This window comes from Schistocerca serialis, chromosome 2 (assembly GCF_023864345.2).
Source record: "Schistocerca serialis cubense isolate TAMUIC-IGC-003099 chromosome 2, iqSchSeri2.2, whole genome shotgun sequence".
NCBI lineage: Eukaryota > Metazoa > Arthropoda > Insecta > Orthoptera > Acrididae > Schistocerca > Schistocerca serialis.
In genome coordinates this window covers 160,860,743-160,877,784 of record NC_064639.1, presented here as the reverse complement: position 1 = coordinate 160,877,784, position 17,042 = coordinate 160,860,743, and positions in this window count along the sequence as shown.

The following is a 17,042-nucleotide window of genomic DNA, read 5'->3' as shown; positions in this document are numbered from 1 at the left end:
CAGGCCCCCATTCCACCTTCACTTCTGGTACGGGTTACTTACCGAGGGACATTTCATATACCGGGTGATCAAAAAGTCAGCATGAATTTGAAAAGTTAATATACCACTGAATAATGTAGATAGACAGGTAAAAATTTACACGCACGCTTGGAATGACATGGGGTTTTATTAGAACAAAAAAAAAACAAAGTTCACAAAATGTGCGACAGATGGCGCTGGGCAGCACACCGTCAGTGACTGCGCATGACAATCGTGTATAAAAGGAGCTGCAATGAGAGAGAGAGAATCAGATGCGCCAGCAGTCGCAGCATGTTGACGTTACCTGCTTTTAGTGAAGCTGTATTATCAGAATGGGGAACGTGCTAGTTCAGCGTTACGATCCTATCGCCATAGGAAGGGGATTCGAACGGGTAAAGGTCCGTTGACAAATGCAGCTGTGGCGAGAATGATTTCTAAGTTCGAAGCCACGTGTTGTTTAGACGATAGACTCCGCAGTGGCCGACCGAGCACAAGGCGTAATGCTGCTGAGACAGTTCAGGAAGAAATGGAGACTGTAGCGGGTTCGTCTATGCACGGGGAAGTCAGCGCTCGTGTAGTCGCACGTCGCACCGGTATTCCATACACTACTGTCTGGTTGGCACTTAGGCGTACCCTCCGATGCTATCCGTACAAAATCCATCGGCATCATGAACTGTTGCCTGGTGATTTAGTGAAGCGGAGGGCATTTGCGGTGTGGGCATTTCAAAAGATGGCGGAAGATAACGATTGGTTGAGTAACGTGTTGTGGACCGACGAAGCTCATTTCACGCTCCGAGGGTCTGTCAACGCCCACAACTGCAGAATTTGGGCTACCGAAAATCCTAGAACTGTCGTGGAAACTCCATTGCACGACGAGAAAGTCACGGTATGGGTTGGATTTACCACATCTACCGTTATCGGGCCTTTTTTCTTCGAGGAAATGCGTGATTCTGGTTTTGTAACTGCTACTGTGACGAGTGAGAGGTACGCCGATATGTTACAGAATCGCATCATCCCCAGCCTGGCTGATAAACACCTGCTATAATGTACGATGTTTATACAGGATGGCGCTCCACCCTATATTGCTAGACGCGTGAAAGATCTCTTGTGCGCGTCGTTTGGTGATGATCGAGTGCTCAGCCGCCACATTCGTCATGCTTGGCCTCCCACGTCCCCAGACGTCAGTCCGTGCGATTATTGGCTTTGGGGTTACCTGAAGTCTCGAGTGTATCGTGATCGACCGACATCTTTAGGGGTGCTGAAAGACAGCATCCGACACCATTGCCTCACCATAACGCCGGACATGCTTTACAGTGCTGTTCACAACATTATTCCTCGACTACAGCTATTGTTGAGGAATGATGGTGGACATATTGAACATTCACTGTAAAGAACATCATCTTTCCTTTGTCTTACTTTGTTATGCTAATTATTGCTATTCTGATCAGATGAAGCCCTATCTGTCGGACATTTTTTGAACTTTAGTGTTTTTTCGGTTCTAATGAAACCCCATGTCATTCCAAGCATGTGTGTCAATTTGTACCTATCTATCTACATTATTCCGTGATTTATTCAGTTTTCAAATTTATACTGACTTTTTGATCACCCTGTATTTTTAACTCCGAAAGTGAGGTAAATACTAACAACAGAGTCCTAGACTTCCGATGTGAAAAACTGATTCTTTCTTCGGTTTATCTCTCTCTCTCTCTCACACACACACACACACATACACACATGCAGACACACACGCACGCACATACACACACACAAAGTGACTCACCTTCTCAGCAGGTTCTGAACGCTTCGCTTATGGGATCATCTCCATCCGTTATCTCCCACTTGGCCGCCGTCCGCCGCTGTCCGCCGCCAGTTGTGGCGAAGCTGGTGCTGGTGGTGGTGCAGGGAGGGGGGATGGGGTGAAGGGAGGGGGCAGACAGGGGGACGTCGCTTTGCTCTCTCGTCCTCCAGGCCTCCCCGCCGCACCCCCGGGAAATTAAAGGGGAACGCGCCGGCCGGCGAGCGGGCGAACCCGCTGCCTTAAATAATTCCCGTGGCCCGCGCCGCGGCCGCGCTGCACTTGTGTTTGACTTCCGAAGCCGGTCGGGTCGGGCCGCGCCGCACCGTGGCATATTTGGCTTCGCGGGGGCGGCGAGGCCGGATGGAATGGGGGTGGCGGCGTGCGGTGCGCCGCTGCCGAGTTATAACGAGCCGGGAACAAATACCAATGTTTAAATTTCGGCGAATTAGACGGTGGACCACGTGGAAAGTAAGGCTGACGCGATTCGGTCGCACGTTAGTGTCTGTCGCTGGCACCGGTGTGCAGTTGGCGACATTTGTTGTGTACCACTTTGTAAGGAGATGCGAGATACAAAGTGGTTCAGCAGTCATCGTCGTAGGAAAGCGGATCTGGAGGCTTTACTTAACTCATGGCTTCCTCCAAGTGTGGCGAAGAAACTTAACAAAAAAGCAAACTAAACAGTGACATGGAGGGTGAGGCTCCCTCTGCTAATGCATGAGCGAACTGTCGCAGTCTTCGACGATTGAGACTGAGACTGGGGCGTGCAGCTGTAGCCGGCCATCCTATATCGCAGTGGTGCAGGGCGCTCAAAGTACGGGCAGCTCAAGACGAGACGCAGCGGGCGCGCATCATTGGTTCCGCCAGGTCCCCGTGCGACCGCTATCTGCGGCTCTCGGAAACGTGCGTTCCCATTGCCAGCTGTGAAATGCTGGTGGGGGTGGTATCGATCTATGATTGAACAACATCCACCTTTTATTTCTGACCTACTGTATCCTCCTACATGCTAATGACCTTCTTTACGCAGGGCTGCACAGTTGACACTATTCTTTTAGCCGACAATGTCATATTTTGCACACTGGATCTGTTACCTGCTTTCATTTAATTCCTCTACTGTGCTATGTTGTGACACGGAACTCTGTTCCTCTATTCCAGTCTTCCACCCCCTCCACCACCCTCCCCAAATCACCAATAAGAAATTTTTTTTACATGTGTCAAGAATCAATGGTCCAGAGGACTGCGTCTATACACAACAATCAAAACTTCCTTGGTCCAGATTTCGGCAACAGCTGCTCTTTAAATTTTGAATAAAAGTGGAGGCCAAAGACTTCTTGTATAGGGACTGGCAACCCTCTTGCCATTGAGTTAGGAAACCGTTCTTAATAGTGAGGAAAAATCTGCCTTGAACCACGGTATGAGGATGCTGAAGGCTGTGTAAACCACTGTATTGAGGAAAATTTCCATCCACAGGATATGCGATTTGCAACAGGTGAAGTGTCACTATGATATCTCCATAGGAAAAAGATAATGGATTCTTCTTTGTTCGGCTCTCTGCAGAGAACTGCCAAGAAGAGTGTGAACGTGAGAAATACATTATAAGATCAAAAGTATCCGGACAACTGGCTGAAAATTATTTACAATTTCGTGGCCCCCTCCAGCGGTAATCCTGGAATTCAATAAGGTGTTGGCCCACTTTTAGCCTTGACGATAGCTTACACTCTCACGGGCATACGTTCAATCAGGCGGTGGAAAGTTTCTTGGAGAATGGCAGCCCATTCTTCACGGAGTGCTGCACTGAGGAGAGGTATCGATGTCGGTCGGTGAGGCCTAGCACGAACTCGGTGTTCCAAAATATCCCAAAGATGTTCTATAAGATTGAGGTCAGGTCTCTGTGCAGGCTAGTCCATTACAGGAATGATGTTATTGTCGTGTAACCACTCTGGCACATGCCGTGCATCATGCACAGGAGCTCGATCATGCTGAAAGATGCAATCGTCATCCGCGAATTGCTCTTAAACAGTCGGAAACAAGAAGGTGCTTAAAACATCAATGTAGGCCAGTGCTGTGATAGTGCCACGGAAAAAAACAAGGGTTGCAATCCCCTTCCATGAAAAACACAACACCATAACGCCACAGCATCCGAATTTTACTGTTGGCACTACACACGTTGGCAGATGACGTTCACCAGGTATTCGCCATACCCACACGCTGCCATGGGATCGCCACGTTGTGTACCTTGATTTGTCATTCCACGCAACGTTTTTCCACCGGTCATTCGTCCAATGTTTACGCTCCTTATATCAAGCGAGGTGTCGTTTGGCATTTACCGGCGTGATGTGTGGCTTATGAGCAGCTGCCCGACCACGAAATCCAAGTTTTCTCACCCCCCACCTAACTGTCATAATATTTGCAGTGGATCCTGATGCAGATTGGAATTCCCGTACGATGGTGTGGACAGACGTCTGCCTATTACACATTACGACCCTCTTCAACTGTCGGCGGTCTCAGTCAGTCAACAGATGAGTTCGGCCTGTACGCTTTTGTGCTGTGCGTGTTCCTTCACGTTCACAGTGGACCTAGGGATGTTTAGGAGTGTGAAAATCTCGCGTACAGACTTATGATACAGGTGACACCCAATCACCTGAGCACGTTCGAAGTCCGTGAGTTTCGCGGAGTGCCCCATTCTGATCTCACGATGTCTAATGGCTACTAAGGTCGCTGACATGGAGTAACTGGCAGTAGGAGGCAGCACAATGCACCTAATATGAAAAACGTATGTTTCTGGGGGTGTCCGGATACTTTTGATCACATAGTGTAGATTGAGTAAAAATCGATTTGGTAACTTTCTGCGAGTTGAAAAGTGGTGTATCTGAAGTCTGAATGTGGTAGGGAAGGTAGAAAGTTGGAAAGGAGTCTTTATATAGAGAAGGTCAGTTAAGTGAAATGGAAAAAAGGTAAGGTTTCTGATCAAACGAATAAAGGATAGTATCAATAGCGACAGAAAATTTTGTAACGACTGCAATATCCGTCATGAGCAGAAATATTGGACAGGATTATTCTCATCAGAATCGACAGCAAAACCAACGCCAACAACAATAGTTCAAATATACACGCCGACGTCGCAAGTAAAAGACGAAGAGGTAGAGAAAATATGTTATGATATTCATCATGTAAGTCACAATGTAAAGGGATATGAAAATGCAATAATCATCGACTATTGGAACAGTTATGGAGGGGAAGATACAGAAGATAGAGTTATGGGAGAATACAACACTGTTGCTGTTTTCGTGGGCATATGACGAATTACCTGTTAGATCCTGTCTCGTGGTCTTCGATCAACGTTTGTTTAACGATTTTCGTCGCGTTTTCCAGCACCAGTGGCTGGCATTGTTAAAGGTTCACCCTCCATTGCTTGTGGCGGACACTCAGCCACAAGCAATGCAGTACGCCACAAGCAATTGAACCTATGAGAATGTCAGCCACTTGTGCTGGCGAAACACGAGGAAAATCATTAAAGAAACGTTGACTGAAGACCACGGAACAGAAACCTTACGGGAGATTATGGGTTCGGTACTTGGTGTGAAAAATGAGAAAAAAATACTTATGTTCTGCAATAAATTGCAATTAGTAATACGGAATAAACTCTTCAAAATTCACAAGAGGAAGACGTGTAACTGAAGATTTCCTCTGAATTATAGCATGCTCATACAGGGATTCCGAAATCAGCTACTGGACTGCAAGGTGTCCTCAAGAGCAGGCATAGACCTATATCACGATTTAGTACCGATCAAGAATGAAGTTTGTAGAAAATCTTTTGAAGGAATCAATATGGAAAGAATTGGGATACTGATGTAGTGATGACTCACGAGGTGCTTTTGATATTTTCTAAGACTAAAGATGTGTCGATAATGAATGCTGCAATAGACAGTTCAGTGGAATGTGAACGGACATCTCTAAAAAGGGCATTCTCGGAAGTTTTAGATAGAAATTTGTAGGCATAAAAGGTTACTTTGAGTAATATAAGGGTAATATAAGAAATACTTCAACTGATCGACGAAAAAATTAAATACACAAGTATTGAAAAAAGACCGGAATACAGCGACATACCTCAAGTAGGAATACAATAATTAGTAAGCGCAGTGAAGCAAAAGCGAAAAGGCCTTAGAAAAAATGCTAAGAAATCGAAAAAGCAATATTATGATGCCGCGTACAAAAAAAGTCAATGGTAAAATTTAAAGCAAAGGCGTTAATATTAAAAGTTTAAGTGGAACGCTTAGTAAAGAGAGTATAATTAGAAACATTGCAGTCAAGGACTTTGCAAGTGGGCGCAACTGTCGGTTGAAGTAACAGAAGAAGAAATAGGAGACGATATGGAAGACATGTGCTATCAGGGGTTGCTTTTTCCATACACTGAAGTGTGGAACGTAATTAAATACAATCATAAAATTTTTATTATGACGGCGGTTTTGGTAATGGCGAAGGGCGTGGAAAGAGCTAATTGCTAAATAATGAAACGAGGAATAGTATTCCAGAGTAAAAGGACAGGCTACGAAGGAAAACGAAGAAACGTATGAAATGATGAAGTACTATGTAGAATAATTGAAGGAAGGAGTTTATGGAACAGCTTTGGTAGTAGAAGAGACAAGTCAGTGAAACATCTGCTACGGCATCCTGGAATAGTTAAACATCGCTCTGGAAGGAACATTATGGGAGCAAAATAAGAGATCACATAAAAACTCGAATATGCAAAAGATATTACATGTTGGGTGTAGTAGCTACCAAAGGATGAAAAAATTTATACAAGGTAGGAAAAAATAGAGCACAGCCTCAAACCAGTCGAAATTCAGATACTCTGAAAAAATACAGAAAAAAATGTTTAGTGCTTGGAATGTATGAATATACTGAAAAAATATTGGACGCTAGTGACAAACTTTAGTAATATAATTTCAAATAGATCAGTACTCAGCAGGTCAACTAATTAAATTTGTTTAAGGAACTGGCTCTCTGTAAAGCAATTTCATGTTCCCTATTTGTCGCTGACCAACGTGACCCCTCTGAGAAGAACGCGAAAGTATTGCGCTGAATTAATCAAAACTTAGGCTCTACATACGGCGAGTCATGTCGGCTTCGAAAAATCACTTTATCGATTTAAGGAAACGACTTTTCAGATGATACAGTTTGAAAGCGTGTACCACTCTAACGTGTATAAGAAATACTTCTTTTTTCAACATTCAGCACTGTTGTTTAAAGATTTAAACAAGATTGTTATGTCCTATTACATCCGAGGCAGCTTCGGGTGCCAATACTAAATGGGAAAATTTACCTGGCCGCCTAAAGAGGGCTGCGCAAGTGTTGTTGGATAGTGCGGCTACCACTTTGCGGCCTTCCCTACGTCTACGGGTTCTCCCCCACCCTCCTTTATTTATGTGATTGAATGCATACAATAATTCAAGAAACCGATTTTTTAAAAAATTTGTTTACTGGCTTTTGGTTTTATAACCATGTAGCTAGCCACAGTGAAGAGGTCGGTCCTTTCGTGATGTTCGAGGCAGCCACGTGTGAAGCAAATGCTTAAATGATTGTTTTCGGCTTTGCTTTTAGGACTTGGGAATGCAGTATACAAACGCTCGAATACAAAGTAGATTCCTATGAGGGGGAGGAGAGAGCTTCTATTTTTACGCAAGAAACGCTACACAGTAGCTCGTTTGTCTCGGCCTCTGTCCGTGTTGTTCTCTTGAGTGGGAGACGTATGTTAGTCACATTTATCCACTGGCTTAATCCGGCGACATCCTTCTGCCGCAGCAGGACTTTGCTGCTGACAGTACATACATACAAGAGCTGATAAATTGTCGCCAGGATTCACACAGTTTCGGTGTAGCTATAGGAAAGTAACAGTCCTCATACATTATCACTTCTTTGTCTACTTCTCTGCCTACAGAGGAATTTTTCTTTCGCATACGCTGCTTGTAGCAACTGTGAAGGACTAACTAGAGTTACATTACTTAACTTTTTCCGAATATAGCATCACTTTTGTTTGTTCCTCAGTTCACGTGGCTAGCGATTTCAGTAAATTAGTATGCGAATCAGGCACACATATTGTGCACAATCCTTTCAGATCTATTTGGAGCTTAAAGGAAAAGTCAGGTATCTTTTTATCCAGGGTAAAGGAATTACTAAGAGACCTCCTTCCCGGATATGTAGTCTTTTATCAATTTTGCTTATTACGCAGATAGTTTCATTTTAGGTATCCATTACATATATACTCTATCGTCGGCAATAGTGGTCTGTATGGAAATAATTTTTCATGCTTATAGCGATCATGGTTTTACTTACCCATTGTGTCTCCTTTTTTTTTTTTTTTTTACTTACGGCACTTCGATGCGTTTCTTTGTTCTGTACTGAAACAATTTATTCCGCCCTGAAAAGTCAGAGAACATTATATCTCAACAGACCGTACAAAATACAGCGTTTACATTCTTCTGTAACTTTTGTCTGGTAATGATTTCACCAGTAACTACTCCAGTACGCTTCTGTATATCTTCTACAAAGAGTTCTTTAATTCTTACTGTAAATGTAAAATTAGTGTTAAAATAATATTCTTCTTCTTACTGAAAGTGGAACTTCAATTATATGTTAGGCCCACGGAATGACTTCTAAAAACACGCAAAACTGTGGAATTTTTATGTACAAAGCGATAGAAGTTATTTCACAGATGTTGCGGCGTCTAGATCTGTTAACGTCCTACAGTTTTCTAAGTTTAATAACAGTGAAGGAAACACACTAAAATAGCGTAGCGTAACCAACTGGTAATATGAGGCACTACCCTGACGCTAATGGAAAAGACAAGGAGAGCAATTTTAAACTGGTACATTAATGGAAAAGACAAGGAGAGCATTTTGATATTGATCCCAAAAAAAATGGCTCTGAGCAGTATGGGACTTAACAGCTGAGGTCATCAGTCCCCTAGAACTTAGAACTACTTAAACCTAAGTAACCTAAGGACATCACACACATCCATGCCCGAGGCAGGATTCGAACCTACGACCGTAGCGGTCGCGCGGTTCCGGACTGAAGCGCCTAGAACCGCTCGGCCACTCCGGCCGGCTGATATTGATCATCTTGTGATGATATGGTCAAGACGCAGTATCGAATTACTTCCTTCGTAAATACACCTTCTCCAAAAAATATCCAGCAGATACAGTATGGGTGACAGTACAAAGATATCAGGAATACGGTAAGTGAAACTATCTTATAATGCAGTACATATTACTATTTCGATTTAAACGGGAGTGTCGTATTTTGAAATACAAGTGCGATTTTATTTTGGAGTTGTCTTGCAGGTGCGCACTATAGTTTTCTTTTGTGAGTTACGCCGTTACGTAACAGGAACTGAGGACCGAGGGTGATGTATTCTTAATCGCGGTAAAATATGTGCTGCTGTAGTTCGTTTAGATTAAACTTTACGCTAGGGCGGATATAGCTAAACGTTTGGGTTGGAGTTCCGGAAGCCAATCTCACAAATGACTGGGAAACAAAGAACCGTCCTCGAATTTAATACTATGCTATATTTTATTCAGTACACACTATGTGTAAAAACTGTTTGAAATTGTTATTGCGAGTTTCCGCCTGCCTAACTGAGGGCTGAGTGAGACTACATGCCACGCGATTTCTGACATTTCGTTGTGGGAGGGACCAAAGTAGTGCAATCATTATCGTGAGGATAGTTGAGCTGTATTTGCACGAACGCTGTGGGTTGAAATTTGGAGAAGCCACAATTACAATGTGGGTCCTACAATGTGGGTAGGCTCCTAACCACATGCCTGTTCAAACGCTTTTTATTTTAGACCTACTAAGGAGACTGCCTACACTACACTTGTCCGTCCACTTTTAGAATACTGCTGCGCGGTGTGGGATCCTTACCAGTTAGGACTGACGGAGTACATCGAAAAAGTTCAAATAAAGGCAGCACGTTTTGTATTATCGCGAAATATGGGAGAGAATGTCACAGAAATGATACAGGATTTGGACATCATTAAAAGAAAAGCGTTTTTCGATTCGATGGAATCTTCTCACGAAATTCCAATCACCAATTTTCTGCTCCGAATGCGAAAACATTATTTTGACAGCGACCTACATAGGGAGGAACGATCACCACGATAAAATAACGGAAATCTGAGCTCGTACGGAAAGGTATAGGTGTTCATTCTTTCCGCGCGCTATACGAGATTGGAATAATAGAGAATTGTGAAGGTGGTTCTATGAACCCTCTGCCAGGCACTTAAATGTGATTTGCAGAGTATCCATGCTGATGTAGATGTAGTTCACTACAGTTCGGAAGTCAGCGAAAACGTGAGCTAAAAAATTCAACTCACAACTACGGTATTTGACAATAACAATGCTTCTATTGCTGATAGTGCAATGCAATACCGAAATGAACCTGTGTATTGGCATTTGAGCACTAACTATGCAGTCACTCAGGTACAAAACCAATTATCCACTGTAATATTATAATCGTGATAGCGATACAATAATAGCACAATGACCATATTAAAGATGTTATTCTGTCGCTGTGTGTGCCGCGTAGCAGCCCAATGCCTAAGTCTGCACTGCAAATATTCGCAAACCTACCGACGGCCAGACACTTCAGTACCTCTGGTGGCACATGAAGTGGGCGATAGGGAAAACCGACAATTCCGGTATTTTAGCTGCGAACAACCGGTATTTTTCGGTGTTTGTTTGGTCTCGGTTGTAAAGGGTGTTTTTTTATTTGTACTGTTAACTGAGTAAAAAAACCGCAATATCAATTAGCCACAGCATCAGTGCTAAAATTATTCGTTTTTCTAAAAAGCTATTTTAAAAAATAGAAGTAATTTTTTTTGGAAAACTTGCATTGGTTTGAAATATTGTGTTATTATAGGAAATGGGAAACGCAATCAGTGCTGCTTTAAAAACAATGCCGACACAAACGAGCAACAAACACATGGCATAAGAATTCGCAGAGCACTGCTGCCACAAATGTGTCCCCGTTGCCGTGTGTCTTGGCTTAAGTCACTTGTGTACGGGCGGTGTGCAAGACATGCTCTAACCTGGTCTATATGGTAGTTTCTCACTGCCGTCGCCGGACATCTGTTAAACTACAAAATGACGCCTAGCCTAGTCCGAAAATATTTATAAGAAATGACGTAGCAGTGAAGTACACTGCTTCATATGCTTCAAAAGTTTAAAGATTTGTCTGTCATTTCTATGAAATCATAAAAGAGGAAGAAAATTATGGTAACAGTAATGAATTACAGACTTAACAAGTCATCTATAGTGTACAATAAAAATGTAAAATATCTGATGCGCCCGTTGTGTCTACGTAATTTGCCTTTGTCTGATTGTAGCCCTTGAAAAAGGACAAATTAAGACCAAAAATGGAGTTCTTCAACGTCAGATTTCACATTTTATCACTGACTATTCGTAACGCCCAAATAATGGTAGTTGCCACGTTGCAACATGACTGTTTAGCTGAATTAAAATTAGAAACAACAGGAAAGTAGTGATGACTACCTTATTTGTAGTATTCGACCCCGTAACACCTTTAGAATGATGAACAGACTAAGTTTTCTTTTGCTTGCCCATTTAATTAATATTTTGATAATATGTATATTAAAACAGAGAAAGTAAAAATTTTTCAATCTTTGTTCGCTAGACAGGAAATGACAGGAACGAAAAAACTTCTTTAAGAAACCGGTTATTTTGAGCTGTGCGCGCGCACATTCGCCATGTACCGAGCGAGATGGGGCCAGTGGCGGATAAATATGGGGGGGGGGGGGCGCGCTGCCCCCCTCCCTCCCCCCCCCCTTGCGGGGACACCCGCATTGCCAACCATGCCTCCCCCGCCAGTCAGCCCGCACGCTAGTCGTTCGTTTATTTCGTCAGTCGACTCGACTCAATTGAGTTATTGAGTAGTTGTACTTTCCTATGTAGGACGCACGTCCGCGTCATCGTATTTTATACGTTTCTATCCTGCAAATAGGGATCGACTTAATGGCTTAGCGCTGTTGAACACTCACACTGACATTGACTGTCCTATTGACGATGTAATTAACAAATTCGCCAGGAACAACAGGCGCATAGAATTCATCATTTAAGGAAGAGAACCACAACTGCGAGTTTTTTATATCATGAGATTGGATTGTTTGGGTTGGGTTGTTTTGGAGGAAGAGACCAAACAGCGAGGTCATCGGTCCCATCGGGATACGGAAGGAAGTCGGCCGTGCCCTTTCAAAGGAACCATCCCGACATTTGCCTGGAGCGATTTAGGGAAATCACGGAAAACCTAAATCAGGATGGCCGGACGCGGGATTGAACCGTCGTCCTCCCGAAAGCGAGTCCAGTGTGGTGCTAACCACTGCGCCACCTCGCTCGGTGATATATCATAAGATGTCATTATCTTATATATGTTTATAATCTATTTAAATAAAACTTTCTTAAGCTTTGGATGACACTTGATTATTTTTTATTACGGTAAAAGTAAGGTAGCTCAAGATATTTTTAGCGCCCCATCCTTGAGGTTTTTCTGTATCCGTCACTGGACAGCGCAGCAGTTAGGCTGTCGCCCCATCATTTGGATGAGTAGGGCTGAAATTCCTTAGTGGCCATCCATTTTCACCTTCAGTATATTTTCCCTGGGTAGACTAAAATAAATGCTACCACGATTTCTTCAGAGAATACAATTTCGATTTCCTATAACTGTCCGTTACTTCCATTAGTTGCACTTGTACGTACCATGTTTGATCTTAGAAACTTTGCAAGTGGAAGAATGAACCCATACTCAGCGCCAAGCAAGGAAAGGTATGCCACATCCATGAGACCATTGCATAACTATGCTGTACAAATCTGTCATCAAGCCACAGGCAGCTTCTACATTAAATTGTGTGTAGTGTTTCTTGCATAGATACACATTTAAATACTTGTGGATTTAGAACATCAGAAACGTAAAACTTCACCAAAAATTGATATCCTGAGATTTAATGTTCATCGCACACAATTCAAGTGTTCTCAACATGTAGCTGTAGGCCGGCCGGGGTGGGCCTGGCGGTTCTAGGCGCTACAATCTGGAACCGCGCGACCGCTACGGTCGCAGGTTCGAATCCTGCCTCGGGCATGGATGTGAGTGATGTCCTTAGGTTAGTTAGGTTTAAGTAGTTCTAAGTTCTAGGGGACTGATGACCTCAGTAGTTAAGTCCCATAGTGCTCAGAGCCATTTGATCCATGTAGCTGTAGTCTAATAATATTGAACAGACTTTCATTTACAAATGAGTAAAATACCAGTCTTATGGATTTAAACAGGTTGTAGTCACTGTTGAAACTTCCTGGCAGATTAAAACTGTGTGCCCGACCGATACTCGAACTCGGGACCTTTGCCTTTTCGCGGGCAAGTGGTCTACCATCTGAGCTACCGAAGCACGACTCACGCCCGGTCCTCACAGTTTTACTTCTGCCAGTATCTCGACTCCTACCTTCCAAACTTTACAGAAGCTCTCCTGGGAACCTTGCAAGGTCGGGCACACAGTTTTAATCTGCCAGGAGGTTTCATATCAGCGCACACTCCGCTGCAGAGTGAAAATCTCATTCTGGAAACATCCCCCAGTCTGTGGCTAAGCCATGTCTCCGTAGTATCCTTTCTATCAGGAGTGCTAGTTCTGCAAGGTTCGCAGGAGAGCTTCTGTAAAGTTTGGAAGGTAGGATACTTGGTACCGGCAGAAGTAAAGCTGTGAGGACAGGGCGTGCCTCGTGCTTGGGTAGCTCAGTTGGTAGAGCACTTGCCCGCGAAAGGCAAAGGTCCCGAGTTCGAGTCTCGGTCGGACACACAGTTTTAATCTGCCAGGAAGTTTCATATCAGCGCACACTCCGCTGCAGACTGAAAATCTCATTCTGGAGTCACTGTTATCTGTTGAAAAACTGACTGTTCTGGACTAAATTGAGCGACCTAAAGCCTTACTGCAGACTGGTCGTATTCTTAGTACAGAATACATGACTAAACAAATATAACAATGCGTTTGAAGTGAAAACAGTAGAGAAAATGAAGTGCTGTAAATATTACAGCCACAGAGCTTCATTCATAGACATTCCCCATAGACGTTAACCAATAGTGGGAACAGCTAACTGTAGACACAGTTTAGCGAAAAATTAATCTTCAAAATTATTTGCAAAACTTACATGCCTTGAGCTCTGATATACGAGGGGCGATCAATAATTAATGCAACACCTTTTTTCCTGCCAATTTCGGCAGAAAAAATAGGGAATTTGTTGTGGGGCTTGGTGGAATCGAATTTTCTCGTTATGAGAATACCGAAGGAGACATGAGTTTTACTTGCTAAAAACATTCAACAGTCAAGGTCGCATAAATATTACTTTATTTAAGACATCGGTTTCGACGAACTTTGCTGTCATTTTCAAGTGTTAAAAATCTTTTTTACCCTGATATAGGCTGTTGAATGTTTTTAACAGCGTGGAATGTTCCCGCTGCGGTCCTGCAGTTTCATTAAGTTCTGATAGGTGACCGCTATGTCTAGCCTAGCCTAGCGTATGTAACGGAGATGCGTTCCAAGCAAAGAACTGAGTTTCTTTTGACATAAAGCAGGAGACCCACAGATATTGAGAGGAGTTTTCAGAATTTCTACGGATACATGGCAGGAAACAGTTTCGGGGCGAGGCATCTATCATCATCGCAACAAGGTCGAGCACACTTGTCCGATCCTTCACGTGCTGGCCGGCCGCACACAGCTGTGATTCCTGCAGTGTTGGAACGTGCGGACACTCTCATTCGAGGTGATCGACGGATGACAACAAAACACCTCGCTGCTCGGTTAGACTTTTTGGCTGGTAGTTGTGACATTAAAAGCAACGGTGGTAACATTAAGAGTGCAACGGGAATTCCACTGTTAAATGCAGAGGAGAGAGCAGATAGCTGGAAAGAATACATTAAAAACCTCTATGAGGGTGAAGATTTGTCTGATGTGACAGAAGAAGAAACAGGAGTCGATTTAGAAGAGATAAGGGATCCAATATTAGAATCGGAATTTAAAATAGCTTTGAAGGACTTACGGTCAAATAAGGCAGAAGGGATAGATAACATTCCATCAGAATTTCTAAAATCATTTGGGGGAAGTGGCAACAAAACGACTATTCACGTTAGTGTGTGGAATATATGAGTCTGGCGACATACCATCTGACTTTCGGAAAAGCATCATCCACACAATTCCGAAGACGGCAAGAGCTGACAAGTGCGAGAATTATCGCACAATCAGCTTAACAGCTCATGCATCGAAGCTGCTTACAAGAATAATATACAGAAGAATGGAAAAGAAAATTGAGAATGCGCTAGGTGACGATCAGTTTGGCTTTAGGAAAAGTAAAGGGACGAGAGAGGCAATTCTGACGTTACGGCTAATAATGGAAGCAAGGCTAAAGAAAAATCAAGACACTTTCATAGGATTTGTCGACCTGGAAAAAGCGTTCGACAATATAAAATGGTGCAAGCTGTTCGAGATTCTGAAAAAAAGTAAGGGTAAGCTATAGGGAGAGACGGGTCATAAACAATATGTACAACAACCAAGAGGGAATAATAAGAGTGGACGATCAAGAACTAAGTGCTCGTATTAAGAAGGGTGTAAAACAAGGCTGTAGCCTTTCGCCCCTACTCTTCAATCTGTACATCGAGGAAGCAATGATGGAAATAAAAGAAAGGTTCAGGAGTGGAATTAAAATACAAGGTGAAAGGATATCAATGATACGATTCGCTGATGACATTGCTATTCTGAGTGAAAGTGAAGAAGAATTAAATGATCTGCTGAACGGAATGAACAGTCTAATGAGTACACAGTATGGTTTGAGAGTAAATCGGAGAAAGACGAAGGTAATGAGAAGTAGTAGAAATGAGAACAGCGAGAAACTTAACATCAGGATTGATGGTCACGAAGTCAATGAAGTTAAGGAATTCTGCTACCTAGGCAGTAAAATAACCAATGACGGACGGAGCAAGGAGGGCATCAAAAGCAGACTCGCTATGGCAAAAAAAGCATTTCTGGCCAAGAGAAGTCTACTAATATCAAATACCGGCCTTAATTTGAGGAAGAAATTTCTGAGGATGTACGTCTGGAGTACAGCATTGTATGGTAGTGAAACATGGACTGTGGGAAAACCGGAACAGAAGAGAATTGAAGCATTTGAGATGTGGTGCTATAGACGAATGTTGAAAATTAGGTGGACTCATAAGGTAAGGAATGAGGTGGTTCTACGCAGAATCGGAGAGGAAAGGAATATGCGGGAAACACTGATAAGGAGAATGGACAGGATGATAGGACATCTGCTAAGACATGAGGGAATGACTTCCATGGTACTAGAGGGAGCTGTAGAGGGCAAAAACTGTAGAGGAAGACAGAGATTGGAATACGTCAAGCAAATAATTGAGGACGTAGGTTGCAAATGCTACTCTGAGATGAAGAGGTTAGCACAGGAAAGGAATTCGTGGCGGGCCGCATCAAACCAGTCAGTAGACTGATGACCAAAAAAAAAAAATAGTTGTGGCACACTCGCCCACCACTTGGAGTACTCAAAGGTGTGTGCCCGCTAAGTTTCTCGATGCCTAACGCAAGATCATAAAGAGCAATGGCGGACCATCTGTGGAGAATTGCTTGCACGTTACGATTTTTCTTTTTTTTGTCGAAGACCGTCAGAGGGTTCATCGCTTCGAAAAGGAAACAAAACGGCAAACCACTGAGTGACACCACGCCGCCTCCCCTCTGAAGAAAAGTTCGAAGCAGCACCCTCAGTCGGTAAAGTCATCGCGACGATCTTCGGGAACTCTGAAGATGTTATTTCGTTTGATGTCCTTCCTTACGGTGCAACGATCAACCCTGAAGTGTGGTGTGCTATTCTCATGAATTTGAAGAAATGCAAACGAACTTCTTTTCTCGATGACAGTGCAAGACCTCACACGAACCCGCGCGCTCGAGAGGAGCACGCAAAACGTCATTGGCTGTTCTGTCACCCTACAGCCCGGATCTTGCACGTTCCGACATCTTTTTGACAAAATCAAGGACCCACTCCGCGGGAAGCCGCACGTGGACGATGGGAAAGTTATCGCTGCATCCAGACGTTGGCTCCGATGTTGACCAGTGGAGTGAAATCATTCAGGCATACATGCCCTCCCAGTAAAGTGACCGCAGATTACGTTGAAAAA